Source organism: Akebia trifoliata, chromosome 13, assembly GCF_017979445.1.
Source record: "Akebia trifoliata isolate Shusen 1 chromosome 13, ASM1797944v1, whole genome shotgun sequence".
Taxonomy (NCBI): Eukaryota; Viridiplantae; Streptophyta; class Magnoliopsida; order Ranunculales; family Lardizabalaceae; genus Akebia; species Akebia trifoliata.
Window position 1 is genome coordinate 836338 of NC_141387.1, and position 16284 is coordinate 852621.

Below are 16284 nucleotides of genomic sequence, written 5' to 3' on the forward strand. Positions count from 1 at the left end.
TTTTTGCCTCAGCCCAACAGCCTTTTGACATGTGGCCCTAATGACATTAATAATAAAGAGAAAATTCCTCTCTCTTGCCCTTCTTCTGTCCAGATTTATTTTTTAAGATTTTAAATCTTAAAAACGATCGTTCAGCCCATATTGATTACATTAACAATTCAACAACACAATCTTCTTGATTTCATAAAAATATTCATATTAAAAATAATAATAAAAATATCTTTCGAGTTTGATCTAAAGTGTTGAAAATGGACGAGTATCGTGCACCCAAATTTAAAAAATAAAATTCAATGATAAAAAATAACTATTTAAAATTTTCTTCTAAAGTTTATTCGATTTTGTCCTTTACAATCCCATTGCAATGGATCATGTTTTTGAATTCACAAGGTGATCAGAAAGTTTTCTTTTTTCCGTTATGAGTGGGAGAGAGAAACTTTATCTCTCATTATTGATGTCATTCCCACCACATGTCAAATAGTTGTTGGGCTATGAGCAAAAAATCACTCTCTAATAAAAAAGAATTTGAAGGAATTTTTTGCTCACAGCCCAACAGTCGTTTGACATGTGGCAACAATGACATTAGAAATAGAGATAAAGTTTATCTTTCTTACTCGCACATTCTTTGCCCATAGATTTATTTTTTAAGATTGCAAATCTAAAAAATGGCAGTTGAGTCCACATTGATTATCACATTGACAATTCAACAACCTAGTCTTTTCTAGATTTCATGAAAATATTCATATTAAAAAATAATTACTTTTTTAGGTTTGATTCAAGGTGATGAAAATTTATAACTACCGACCACTCAAATTTAAAAATAAAATTCAACACTGAAAAATAATTCTTTTTTAAAGTTCATATAATTTTGTCCTCTACAACTATATTGCATTGGATCATGTTTTTGAATGTCACATAGTGATTAAATCAGAAAATTCTTTTTTTTTTTTCACCATGGGCAAGAGAGAGAAACTCTTTCTCATTGATAATGACATGTCAAATAGCTATTAAACTATGAGCAAAAAATCACTCAGAGAATTTCTCTTTGTCCAAAGTGGAAAAAAGGAAAATTCATGATATAATCACTTTGTGGCATTCAAAAGCATGATCCGATGTCATGGGATTGTAGAGGACGGAATTATATGAATTAAAAAAGAAGGTTATCGTTCACAATTGAATTTTAATTTTAAATTGAGTGTTCAGTAACCGTCCTTTCTCAAGATCTCGGATCACATTTGAATATATTTGAAAATTAGAATTTAAGGGTATTTTGATAAAAAAAATAATTTTTCAAGGTCAATTTGAAAATAAAGAATTCATTTTTCTAAGTGTATTTAGTTCACTTTAACGTGGGCCTATCACCTGACAAGAGCCAATTAAAATTTGTGGGCCCGGGGGGTGGGGGTGGTTTGGAATAGGAAAGATAAATTTTCTCTCTCGTGCCATTTGTCCCCACAAACGGATCATTCCAAATTTTAAACGTTGGACAGACCGACACAGAGTGTCGAATGCAAAATGGTCCTACAAAATACGTACGGGACACCGTACTGAACCTTAAACAAAATCTTGTTTGAGAGGTCAATGGCCGTTCATTTTAAAGGTATTTGATAAGTATACTCTATAGACTCGTTATTAAATGACTCGCCAATTGGCATATTCAATCGACTCATTGATGTGACAAGTTCAAGTATCTTTACATTTCGATATACAAAATTGCACTTCTCCATAATAAAGTGTATCCCGAGGGAGCCGTGTATCCCAAGACGGAAAGATCTACGATTTTCAAACTTATCACATCAATGAGTCAATTGAGTATGTCGCCTAGCGAGTCATTTTATCACGACTTTATTTTTTAGGAAAGTAAAACACTTTCCTTAGAATACTGATAATCTGACTTAGCGACGTGACAATTCAATCGACTTACTTGATATGATAGGCTCAAGAATCATAGATGTGCTCTCCTCGGGATGCAAAACTACGATTCCCCATACAAAGATAAAATTTTGTATCCTGAGGAGAGTACATTACGGTTTCCAAGCCTATCATGTCAGATAAGTTGATTGAGTATGACACGTGCCTAAGCCAAATTATCACAACTCCTTTCCTTGATAAATAAGGATATTTCCTTTTAGCAAAACTTTGTGGTACCTAAAATTATAAGAACTTTGAAAAAACTTTAAAAAATAAATAAATTATTTTTTACCAATAAAATTTAATATTAAATTTGGGAGTTTGTGGCTATCATGTAGGATTTTCAATTGAGTAATGATTTTCGACTCCCCCACATGGCATACACAAAATATTCTCTTAATGTAGGATGTGCTAAAATTATAGATATTTTTTGTCTCGGGGTACACAATTGTTACAATGTGAAAAAAGTTCATATTCAACGGCTCAAACCCATCGAATTTCATAAAATTGGACATATCATGATGTCAATTTTTTCATTGTTAAATTTTTTTTCTTTTAACAGGTTGAAACCGTCAAATTAATGGAGGATGGAAGAAATTCAACGACTCCAGGCCGTCAAATCTAGGGAACATCACAAATTACCACAATCATAAGTGGTCGAATTTTCTTATAGAATTTTTTTTTTTTTTTTGAAGATTAAAAAGAGATTAGGCAGACCCCTAACCAAAAAAAGAAGAACTACATTCTGTCATATCTATGCCCGGAGGCGTCCTTACATACAATGTCCCTAAGATGACTTGGGAGATCCCTATACTCAGAGAATTGTGCCTTATAGTCAGAGAATTCTGCTCGTAGTGGAAAGGAAAGAAGTTAAAAAAATCCACTGCTTAGTTGCATTCTCTAAAGCAGAACCTAAAATTAATTTGTTGGAAAAGCGAAGCTCTAGCTGTTATGGTTTTGACCAACTTCTTTTCTCTCCATGGAGTAGCGTACTTTCCCTTAATGCACTCAATAGCCACCTTATAATCTGATCTAACCTACAGGTGTTGGATATTATCTTCTATTGCTATATCCATTCCTTTTAGGACTACTTGAAGCTCATGGAAAAGGACAAACTTTCCTTGTATATACTCAGATAGGACCCTGACTATAATGCCATTGATATCTCTGATAATGGTTCATTCTCCTCCAACATCCACTCTTAGAGAACCATCTGTATTTAGGACATGGAATTCCTCTAGGTTTTGTCCCATTTGCACCTCACAAGGGTTCTAACCTCAAATTTAGGCTAGAGGCTCCACAAGTTTATGAAGTTCCTTGAGTGGGCATTTCTTCGGCGCTAGCTGCCAAGCTTTGGAATCTCATCTAGACATTTCTAATAATGAAGGTATCTAGTAGCTTTAAATGGTTGTAGTTGTTCTGGAATAGTCTTCTACATCTTTTCGCCTACAAATGGTGTATGAATCCGTTGAAAGCAAGATTTTTCATGATGTTATCACAGATTTATCTTTGAAGTTGTTGTTTGCTCATTTTACTTCTTCTCTCTAGTCTCTATTCGAGTGGATTTTCCTATAGGATTTTCCAGTTTCACATAGTGTGCACATTTTTATGAGGATGTGCAGATGTGTATCGCGTGGCGAAAAATTTGTGGTTCTAGCACGTGCTACGTTAGATGAGTATTTTGAGTATACCATGTGGGGGAGTCAAATTATCGCGACTCTTCCCAATTTGGTAATCCATGTTGAGCCAATTTAAAAATAAAATTCAATGATGAGTTCATATAATTTTGTCATCTACAACTACATTGCATTGGATCATGTTTTGAATGTCAAATAGTGATCAAATCAGAAAGTTTTCTTTTTTCCACCATGGCAAGAAAGAGAAACTCTCTCATTAATGATGTCCTTTGCACCACATGCCAAATGGTTGTTAGGCCGTGAGCAAAAAAAGTCATTCAGAGAATTTCTCTATCTTGCCCAAAGTGCAAAAAAGGGAAATTCATTATATGATCACCTTGTAGCATTCAAAAACATGTTCAGATGCCATGGGGTTGTAGAGGAGGAAAATATGAATTAAAAAAAAAAAGTTATATTTTACCATGAAATTTTAATTTTAAATTGATTGTTTAGTAAATGTCCCTTTTCAACATCTTGGATCAAACTTGATTTTTTTATTATTTAGAATATGAGCTTTTTTCATGAAATTTAAAAAGTCTGTGGTGTTAGATTGCCAAAGTTGTAATTCATATGGACCTAAAGACCCTATTTATGATTCAAAATCTAAAATAAATAATATTTTTGGGCATAGGACATGTGGGTTGGTGTGATAATTTTTCTCTCAATACTTACGTCATTTGCGCCACTTACCAAATGATTATTGTGTTGTTAGTAAATTTGCTCACATCATTGTGAGTGAAAAAATCACTTGTTGGAGAGTAGGTACTTTAAGAGTGCTTTTTTGCTCAAAATTCCATAATTGTTGGACATGTGGTGCAAATGACATTAGCAATAAAAAAGTAAAGAGATTTTTTGTCGACAATGAAAATAAAAATTTCCTAATCGTATCACTTTGTGGCAATCAAAAACATCATCCGTTGTCACATGATTGTTGAAGACGAAATTCTACGAACTTAAAATAAAAAATAAAAAAAATAATTCACCGTTGAATTTTAACTTAAAGTTTGGGTACTCGATAATCGGCCATTTTCAATTCCTTGAATCAAGTTCGAATTTTTTTTATTTTTTATTTTTATAATATGAGATTATTCATAAAATTTAGAAGGCGTGGTGTTGGATTGACATTGTGAAAATCCATGAGGACTCCATTACCCTATTTTGATATTTTAGATCTTAAAATTAAAGCGCAATAAATACACTTCGAAAATTAGAATCTAACGGTATTTTTGTAAAAAATAAGTTTTTAAGGTCATTATGGTATAAAAAAAATTCAATTTTCCAAAAGGGTATTTATTTCACTTTAACGCGTTCCTTTTACCCTGATAAGACCCAACTAATATTAGTGGGCCGAGGGGATTCGGAGAGAGATTTTCTGTTGATGCCATTTTAAATCGGTGTACGTGTCGCATGCAAAATGGTCCCATAAAATAGGTACGGAACATCGTACTGATACTGACTCTTAAATAAAATCTTGTTCTCGAAATTTTCAGAGCTCAGAGGCCGTTCATTTTTAAGGTCTTTTGACGAGGATAGTCTTTAGAGTCCTGATAACATGACTCATGAGGTGACACGCTCATTACACCTCGATATACAAGGTTGTACTTCTCCATATTAAAATGTATCCCGAGGGAGCCATGTATTCCAAGGCGGAAAGGTCTATGATTTTCAAATTTGTCACATCAGTGAGTTGATTGAGTATGTCACCTAACGAGTCATTTTATTACAACTCTACTTTTTAGGAAGAGTCGTGTTGGATTGATACAAACAAAAACACAAAGGTGACAAAATGATGGGGTGTCGTGCATATAATCATAAATGCTTTCTCACAAGATACAAGTAAAAAGTATCTACGATTATTTGCGCACCACCACATCATTTTTTCACTTTTGTGTCTTTATTTGTGTCATTCCAGCATTTTCTTTTTAAGAAAGTAAAACACTTTTTTTCGAGTACTGATAATCTGACTTAGTCACATGGCAACTCAATCAATTTATCTGATGTGCTCTCCTCAGGATGTAAAATTGAGGTTTCCCATACAAATATACATTTTTGTATCTTGAGGAGAGTACATTTACGATTTACAAGCCTATCACGTCATATACGTCGATTCAGTATGCCATGGCCTAAGTCAAATGATCATAGCTCCTTTTCTTGATAAGGAAGGATATTTCCTTTCCGCATCACTTTGTGGTATCCAAAATTATAAGTAAGAGCTTTGACAAAAATTTAAAAAATAAATAAGAATAATGTCGAAGTGACCTCAAGATTGTACCTCACATCGCATATCTTGACATGAAAGTGTATGGAAACCATAGATGTTTTTCATCGAGATACGAGTGAAAAGGAATCTATGGTTCCTATTCACTTCCCTGTCAAGATGTGTGATATGAGGTACAATCCTAAGGTCACTCTAGCATGACTCTATAAATAAATAAATAACATAATAAGGAAAATGTTTTTTTTTTCCAAACTAAACGCTTAACCATTAATTATTTGAAAAAATATCTTAAAACATCCATCCTATATATTTTTATAGAATTTGAAAAAAAAAATGTATTATGAAAAGTTCTAACAAAAAAGATGGGTAATTTAAAAAAAAATAAAAATCTTAAATTATTGTTGATATATTTAAAACTTCACTTTAATGAGAAAATAACTAAACAGGTTAAGCTAGTTGAGGTTAGGGGTGTAACTTAATTCAATTCAAACCGAGACCCGAACCAATTCGTGACTTTTGGATTGGATTGGTTCGGTTTTAACAAAATAACAGTTCGGTTTCAGGTTAAAAAATTAAAAATTGATAGGATCGGTTCGATTTTCGGTTCAGGATCTGTAAATAATCAAACCAAACCGAGAACCGAACTAAAATTCTATAAATATTTTAAATTCTAACCCTCTCTACTCTCTCTCCTCTCTAGTTCTCTCCGGTCGCAGCTGCGACCTTCGACGGTGTGATCGGTCAGTCCCTCCCCCCCCCTCTCTCTCTCTCTCTCTCTCTCTCTCTCCTGCTGCAACCCTTCGACGACACGATCAGTCGGTCCCTCCCCCTATCTCTCTCTCTCTCTCTCTTTGGTTCTCTCCGGTTGTGACTGCGGTTGCAACCTTGACCTTCGACAATGCGAGTTCCGACTGTGCAACTGGTCGGTCCCTCCCCCCCCCCCCGCTCTCTCTCTCTCTCTAACATACAGCTGCAGACTGTGCTTCTCTTTCTCTCATTCATTTTTTCGACCTACGACTGCCGACCGGTGTGTGTGTGTGTGTCTTTCTCTTCTTTATCGTCTTTGCGACCTACGATTGTCGATCGTGCCTCTCTTTCTCTCTCTCTCTCTCTGTTAAGCTGCAAAACAAATTCAAAGAGGTGAGGGTTCTCTTCGATCAAAAAAACGAGTGAATCTCTTGACAACCCGTGGAATCGAACCGAATCAAACCGAGTTAAGATCAGTTTGGGCTGGTTTGGTTCTAGATCAATTTGGTTCGGTTTTGGTTATTATATAATAGAATCGATGTTGGTCGGTTCGGTTCTAATTTTGCTTTAAACCGAACCAACCCGAATCAAGTTGCACTCCTAGTTGACGCCCCTAATCCAAGCCTAGCCCATTTAATAATCGTGTTAGATGGGCACTATTATGACCCAAACCCATTAATTTCGTGTCATTTTGGAGTCTTGTTTGTGGGTGGTCATTCATTTTCAAAACATTGGATCAATCTCGAAAAAGAAGTCGTTTTTGGAAAAAAAAAATTATTTGATATGAGTTTTTAGAGTGCGATTTTGGCGATCCCACTTTAGAGACCCCCCCGCATACCCATTGGGCCACGTGGCATAGAGAATTTAACAAATTTTCTCTCACACGGTGTGATTTTGTTCTTCCAAAAATTACTTCAATCATTAATACTAATTTAAGTATAACAAATAAGATTGCAAAATATTTAACAGAATTACAAACTTCACATTCATTACTTTAAAAAATGTGCATATGAATAAAAAAATGTATACTAAAAATACATTTGGAAATGATTTAGAGTTCCAACTCATGTAAGAAAAAAAGACTATCAAGAAGATTGTGAATAACGAAGAGAGATGTGAGAATAACGATCCAATTATTTCTTTTTAGTTTTAAATTGGGTCGTGAAGAACTAAGAAAACCCAAAATTTTATTAGTATTAATCAATTGAAAACGTGGGAACTTGGACTCTTTTTTAAGATGCAAGAAAGTAAAATTTTCTTTAGTATTAATTTGTTTAAAGAAAGAAATTATTATTTTTAATAGTAATTATTTTACACTTTGAGGTTAGTGTTTTACAATTTTTCTAATCAAATTTATTGATCTAAATTAGTATTAATAATTGAGGTTATTTTTGAAAAAACATAAAAGCAATGTTTGCTTATTACACCTCAATTTCTTAATAATTTATCACACTTCAATTAAATATTAAAACACATTCTTTAAACATTACAAAAGTTTAGCTAAAATTATAATCTCAACATTACAAAATATATAACACTCATTCAAACAATTTCAGTAGATGTCTATAATTAGGATTAATTTCATATATGATCATTTAATAAAAAAAAAATAGAAAGAGAGAGAATATTTACACCCCAACTTTTACTTATTCTTAACCAATAGCTTTTTTTTAATTGGAGTGTAATAAGTAAAGTTGGAGTGCCAATAGCAGCTCTCTTTACAAGGATGCAAGAGATTTTTTTTTTTTTTTTTAATTTATAAATTAATTATTTAAAGAAAGAAATGATTTTTTCTATGATAATAACTGATTTAACACGTTTGGAGTCCTAAAGATTTTGTTTATTCTCATCCGAGATTTGCGAAATCTTGGACGAGATATAGACAATATGATTATTGAGTCGCACGAGACAATGAATTATTAGGTTTCTGTCTATTTTATTTATTACTAAGTTATTGTATTTTGAGAAATCTTTGTCTGTTTTTTTTATAGATCTACTACAAGAAGAAGAAGTAGAGATGAATGGTGATGATGATGGGATCAGCAAACTTCCTGATCATCTCTCTCATCCCTACTACACAAATACTTTCATCGTCTCCAAAAGATGGAGAATCTCTACAAGTCTCTCTGTATTTTGAAATTCAATACCAATTGTTTTAGAAGAGGTGCACGAAAGCAGTAGCCAAGACATTCATTCATGTGCTCTTTGATGTTACACAATTATCATACAAGCATAAAAAAATTCTGGATTCGTCTTAAAACTATGATTATGATTAGATGAAGGTGATGGGTGGATAAATTGGGCAATAATGCATGTGTCCGAGAACTTAATCTCCTTATAAGAATGAATTTCACATGGTGGTGATGTAAAAATGGTATCTCTCGAGAAGTTAATTATAATTATGCATCATGTCATGTGCATGTTACAAGTCAACGACGTGCAAAGAATTGGCAACTCTTGAGGGTCAGTAGTATCCACATCTCAAAGCAGTTGAGATTATGTGTTGTTGGAACTACAACATTTTTGACCTACAGCGGCGTTTTATAACGGCGGATCATTTTATCCGCCTCTATATATCTATATTTTGCAGCGGATAATTGTATCCGCCGCGATAGGTACCCCCGCAAACGCCAATCGTATATATTCAATTCCTATAGCAGCGGATAATTATATCCGCCACTATAAAATCCAATTTTCTTTTGTATAAAAAATTCGGTTTAGTGAGTTTTGCTTATAAAATTTTTTTATTATAGAATATAGCAGCGGATTGGAAAATCCGCCAGTAAAAAATAAAAAAAAATTTAATATAAAAAAGTTTAGTTAATGTATTGCTCTTTATCAATTTATTTTAAATTGAATATAGCGGCGGATTACCATATCCGCCACAATAAAATGAATTTTTTAAATATTTTGTGAAAATTGAATATAACAGCGGATTAGTTTATCCGCCACTAAAAAAATCAATTTTTATTTTTTATTTTTTTTAGTATAAAAAGTTATGTTAATGAGTTGTTCTTCGTCAATTTATTTTAAATTAAAGATTGAATATAGCAGCGGATTAATTTATCCGCCGCTATAGAATGCAATCTAACAATTGTTTGCAGCAGATCTTTTTATCAGCCCCTATAGGACTTAGGAATTGGGGAAATTTATCCAATTTATTTGCAGCGGATTGTTTTTTCCGCCCCCATAGGACGTGAGCATTGGAAAAAAAAAATTCGATCCAATTTAGTTGCAGCGGATCCTTTTATCCGCCCGCATAGGATGCATGTATTGGGAAAAAAAACTTTCTATCAAATTTATATGCAGCGGATAAAAACATGCCGCCAGTAAAAAAATAGTTAAAATAAAAATTGACGAAGAAAAAGCCCGCGATTTTTCTTCCCTCTCATTTTCCCCCTCATCCTTCGTTTATTTCACACACACACTCTCTCTCTCTCTCACTGCAAAAATCTAGGGCTTGTAGAGGTATTTATTTGGGCGATTTTCATGGGGCGGTGTTCTATCTGACCAGTTCATTCTATGAGATCGAGAGTTCTTGAACGTGAGTTCTCTTAGTTTATTACTCAACCATTCAATGTCTCCTGCAATCGATCGTCCTTGTTTGTTTAACCTAAAGAAAGGAAGATCTTTTGTTCGAATTAATGGTGTTGGGAGAATTTCTGCGTGCCTTAATTTGGAGGAGCAAGCACCGGTTTCTACGAATTCGGGGAAATTACCGTTTGAGGACAGTAAAGAGGTTATAGCGATGGAGGTTAGTGTTATAGTTGGAACTTATGCTAGAAATCCAATTGTTCTTTCGAGTGGCAAATGATGTATATTGTATGATATTGAAGGGCGAGAGTATTTCGTATAGCAGTTAATGTTCTCGGCCATGGTGATCTAGACTGGGTGAAGGCTGTCACAGAGCAGGGGAACACTCTCATTCATCTCATAAATCTCTTCTACTCGATCCCTCAGGTGAAGTTTTTTTCAAAGTTCCATTGTTTTGTTTTTGTTTTAATTTGTTGGTTTTTTTTAGTGTTTCATTGGGTTTTATTTTTGTTTTTGTTTGTTTCTTTGTATTTGTTGGTAATTTGTTACAAGACAAGACAGGAAGTCCAACTTTTGCTTATCCATTGTTCAAAGCTTTGCTCAACTTCGGAATGTTTTGGTGGAACATTCCGAAATGTTGACATACCAATATATTATGAAAATATGTGTAGTATGATTATACTTTCAATTGATATGTTGGATTAAAACAATTAGAATCGGATTCTTCAAGGTTGTGCCTCTCTGCCTCAGCCTTGGATTGACCATGATCCAATGTTTTTTATGATTATATATGAATTATGGACTCGCTTGGTGCTCTCTCTGATTTTTTGAAACCATGTGCTGGAGTCTTACTTGTGAGTTTATTTGTCGTTTGATAGCATTTCTCCTATTTGTAGTTATCTTTAAAGCCCACTTTTCCATTTGTTTTTTTCTTATTAGAAGCACCTTGCTGGAGAAAAGGGGTATATTAGGCTTTAAGGCTTCTATGGTCCAAAGAAACTATCATATGCAAACCTTACTTATTTCAGGATTCAGTTTGATTTCTCTGTTTTACTGTTACTCTCTATATCAATAACATTGTCTATTAACTTCAAATTAAAGGAAGCTTGTGTTATGGAGGTGGAGACGTACAGTACAGGATGGAAATGGACTGTGATAAACACTAGTGTGGACCAATGTTATTTTCAAATAATTTGAAAATAGATCCAGCTAATGTTGGCAATAGTGGTCCTACCCATTTCCCTTTCTAGTACGTAGATGATCGAGTGACTCCACTGTAATTGGGATAAGATGAAAACAATGATGTGTGCATAGATGGTTTGGTGGTCTGTAGTTGAGTCTCTCAGCAACTGTTTCTGTCCTAAGTAGGCTGCTATTTGTTTGATTATTCTTGTGTTGAAGTAAGGGAGAAGGCAATGGGTAGTTTACCTTGTGTGCTTGTGATGGAGGTTGTTGTGGAGACTTTAGAGGCCTCAATTGGCTCTCATAGAGTTGCCATGTGCAGTATGCACAATGCCTTGTGTGCTTGTAATGAATCCTATTTCTCCAATTAATTGTTTAAAAATTTTATTTTATTTCAGCTGATGTGGTCTAATGCATTAGCACATTGGTAAGTGCTAAAAAGGTCTGAGTGTGTTGTTTAGTATCTTAATCCATCTGAAATATTAGTAATTTATAATAGTCTGTTTCTTTTATAATTCTTTCTCTATAGGCATTAGAGAAAAGTATAGTTCTGGGCAATAGCAATTGCTGATATCATGGCCTGGTTGGCTTTTTTTCATGAATGCCTTCAGTTCTCCCTTGGCCTACACATGAATATTAAATTGGTATCTAATATGGCTGTTAGGAGTAATAAGTTATTGGTAGTAACAATGGAAAGAGATTGATCAGCCGTCTCTTGGTTTTTCAAGTAAAAGGTGTGACAGTGAGGAGAAATGAAGCCTCTCTTTATTGGTCGATCCATTGTGGTTAACCTCCCCAATGTAGCCTGCCACGCGAAAACAGAGACTTTGGAGGGGACCTTGGCACCCCAAATGACTGATGCTAGAAAAACAGAGGTACTATTGGTAGGCAAACCAGATACATAGACCGCATTAACATTGAAGAAGCTTTTCAATGCATAGCAAAGAATGCCCTGAAGAGTGGGGAGGATGAAGAAATGTGAGTAAAATATTTACATATATGTTTATATCATCATCAAATCCTTGCTATAACTAATTCTATACTAATAGGTATTTGATTAAGTTGTCAATTTCTGCTGTTATAATCCAACCATTGAAATAAGGCCACCAATATAAGACTCTGATTATGCTTGGATCTAACCAGATAACTTATATATATGGGTTTTGTTAACGTGTGCTCTTAAGGGCACACCATGGCTCAAGTTTATGAATGTTCTTTCCATCATTAGACATTAAGAAAAATTTTCAAGATAGGAGATCTTAACATACTGTAGCTCTAGAATGAGCTGAATAGTGGAATGGAATCTTGCAAACCAGAGTATTTCTTACTTAACATAAATGAATTGCTGCGAGCATTGGACTTGAGACTCACGGCATTGGAAGAAGAGTTTGTTGCTGCTTTCAAGTAATCTTGACACAATGTGGCAGCACTTCATCGTGCAGCATGCCAACTTCGAGATAACAGTCCACAATGTGGTAGCACTTGGGTGTGCAGCAGAGTATCTAGAAATGACGGATATGTATTGTGAAGTAACCCTGGCTGGACGAACCAAAGAATTCCTAACACGTGGGCTCCACAAGCTTTTCAGGTGTCTTGGTTGTGTTGAAACCTTGTGAAGATCTACTCCCAATGGCTGAAGATCTCTAGATTGTGCAAAGATGTGTGGATGTTCTCAGCTCTAAGGTATATGCATATACCACCCATGACAGCCACATGTGCATCTTTAAATTTATTTCTCTACAGAAAACTCAGGTTGAAAATTTTGGTATCCATTTTTTCACATTATATGTACACTGCTCAACTCTTGCATAAGTTTGCCATTGTTTTGAAACAAATGAAGTCTCTAAGACCCCATTCTTATTTCAAGAAGTAATTAAGTGTTAGGCATAGTTAATATTGCATTCTTATTTCAAGTAGTGATTAAGTGTTAGGCATAGTTTCTTATCAAAAAGTAGTTAAAAATAAATAAAATTAATTGTGTGCTTGTGATCTATGTCGGAGTAGGACCTATATCAAATCATGGGTTGATAGCTACCCACATTTTATATGTATAATATACCACTAATTAAGTTGGATATAGAGACTTAGACAGAGAGACAAACTCATCTCTGAAATTCTATCATTTTTTAATTTTTTTTTAATTTTTTGTTCTTTTGTTTGTAGAAACAAAAACATGTCGAAAATAGCTGGAAGTATGTTTTCGGTGGGAAAATCTTGATATTAACAAGTATGTGTTGAAGAACAGCGTTACAACACATAGCAGAGACCAACTTTAGGTCTCTGCTGGCTCTCATGTTTAATTTTTTTTTCCAATGGGTTGAAAAATCCAGGCCTGTCTAGCCGCTCTCATGTTCCAACTTTTGGCTGTAATGGCAGAGAGCAACATTGGGGATGGTACATGGTATCATTGTTGTCTCTAGTTCTTCATCAATTATATGCATTAAACTTCAAATATGGTTTGTTTGTAGTTCATTCACACACTAATGAGAGGGAGTTAAATCTTGTCTTGAAATTTGAACACATTTGACACAAAGAAAAACTCACTAATTCGATGAAAGTCCTTGTTATTATGATGTAGGTGCTGCTCTAATGTCCTTCAAGAATCTATGGCAGAACGTTCCACCAAATTGGCAGGGATCAGATCCTTGTGGTGATGGTTGGGAGGGAATCCGTTGCACCAATTCACATGTCATCTTCATGTAGGTCTTTGTTATAATTTCTTTTCTATCACTTAAGTTGGTTCTTCAATCTTTTTGTTTTGGAATACTTGAGATACTTACCCAACTGATTTCATCTCAGACAATGATCGAGTATGGGATTGAAAGGTCAGCTGTCCGGAGATATTCAGACTTTGTCCAAGTTACAAGTCCTTTATGTCTTCTCTTTGTAGTTCACTTTCTTCCCTTGTAATAGAAGACTAATTCTATTTTAATTTTTCCGAATAAATTCATATCTGATTACCGATTGATCTATGTAGGGATCTATCTTACAACAAGGATCTGACCTATTCCACAAACAATTGGGAACCATTCTAGTCTTCGATGGGAACAATACTGGTCTGGATTTGCTAATTCATACCAAGCACTTGTAAGTCCCAAGTCTTCTTAGTTTGCAATTAATTATTTATGTTATTAATGTTTCTTACTTGCATTGCCAAGGATAAAGAGGTTGGGTAATGTCAGGTTAGGAGGCGGTGTACATATTTGAAGGGCATTGGTTTACATGTGAAAGGATATTAAACATATATAGTTTGGACTTTGATGTGGCACCACCAGTGATCTTGGGTCCTCAATTTAACACTAACAAACTAGTGCTACATGGTTATCAGTTACAAACTCAATTCTTCTATCTATATTGTTTTCTTGTGCCTTGAATATATCAGTTAGGATCTAACTTGACTAGTACTGCAGGTCGCAAAATTTGGGTCTGTGAAGGTGGAGAAACTCACGGCGATAGAACGATACTCCCATGTCATGCACATCAACTCCATGGTGAGAGTAATGTCTGCTTCCAATTTTTAATGTTGGTTCAATTTGTAACTATTAACTAATTTGAACTCTGTGAATCTTAGCTACTTAACAAGAGATATTATAAAATTTTGTATAAATGTGAACGTGAATCGAGTCTCTAACCACTCATTTACATAAATAGTGATGATAAGGAGAAGAGAAGTTTGAATAATAGTTTCAAATGGATGCACTTGTACCGTTTTTGTACCCATGAAAATCATTGCCCATGAGGCAATATTTTAGAATATCACAAGCACATAATTCTATTCTATCCATGCTTTCTTTCTGTGTTTATTTCAAATTGTAGTAGTATAATAGTGGTTTATGTCCGTTGACATTGCTTTCTCTTTTGCATTACCATATTTATTTTGCATTTCTCAATCTTCAGAGGTGTTTATGGTATGCAAAAGGTGTTTCTATGTAGATAGGCTCAAAGTCCTTAAGGGAAAATTCTATGCCTTTTGTAGGTTACAAGAGGCATTTAAGTAAGCTTATTGAATATTTTGAGGTAAGCCCACATTTTTTTACATGAAAAATCTATAGCTATCATATCATACATAATATTAAACAAGTAAACTTTTAATGATATTGACACAACCAATGCTCTCTATGTTTATCAATTCTTCCATTCATCCAATCAACCACATTAGAAGAGGTCCAGTCCAGTGGAAACCTCATCAATATAAGAATCAAGTGAATACCCCAAAGAACTTCCCACAGTTTCACCAAGGAGGGTATACCCGTAGTGTAGAATATGAACTGTCAGAAAAATTCATGAACTTTCTATTAGACAAAGTTCACAAAAAATCTCATGAACTTTCAGAAAATTCATGCAGAATATTGCTTTTTAGTTTTAGCATTCTGTGCAGAATTAATTAACTTGTTACTATGGAAACTACCATTCCTTTTTGTCAATATAGTCTTGATTCTTGAATAAAGATGTTAGTTTAAACTATAAACATGTGCCGTTTTTTGGTGATTTACTTATGTATTAGTACGGGATTAATAAAAGTTAGTGTGGCAATAGCAGCTTTCTTATATTATTTATTTTAAAGTTTTCAATCTGTACAGGTTGGAGAACACAGGTTAAATGTGTGTATATATATATATATATATATATATATGAAAAAAAATTATAGCAGTGGATACAAATTCCGTTTTTATATATTGTTTTTGAAGGATATATAATAATTTAAAAAAAAAAAAAAAAAAGCGTATAGCAGCGGATTTTCATATCCGCCGCTATATGTGTTATATTTTTTTTTAAAAAAAATTTACCTATTGCAGCGGATATTAATATCCGCCTCTATATGTGTTATATTTTTTTTAAAAAAAATTGACCTATTGCAGCGGATTTTAATATTTGCCGCTATATGTATTATATTCTGTTTATAAAAAAATTGACCTATTGCAGCGGATATTAATATCCGCTGCTATATGTATTATATTGTATTTGTTAAAAATTCGACCTATTGCAGCGGATATTAATATCCGCCGCTAAAGGTACTAC

General features: G+C 34.0%; 1 long non-coding RNA gene across 3 annotated transcripts; it reads left to right on the plus strand.

Annotated features, from left to right (window-relative positions):
• The first annotated feature begins 9810 nt into the window (after positions 1-9810).
• On the plus strand, positions 9811-14441 carry LOC147387107 (uncharacterized). 3 transcript variants are annotated; one of them, XR_015171413.1, is made up of 6 exons: positions 9811-10303; positions 10409-10509; positions 11994-12948; positions 13844-13964; positions 14065-14124; positions 14243-14441. It is a non-coding gene; the product is annotated as an uncharacterized LOC147387107 (long non-coding RNA). The 3 variants fall into 3 exon arrangements; XR_015171411.1 differs by having other exon boundaries at positions 9812-10303; positions 10386-10509; XR_015171412.1 differs by having other exon boundaries at positions 9813-10303; positions 10386-10509; positions 14065-14090; positions 14243-14440.
• Positions 14442-16284: the final 1843 nt, after the last annotated feature.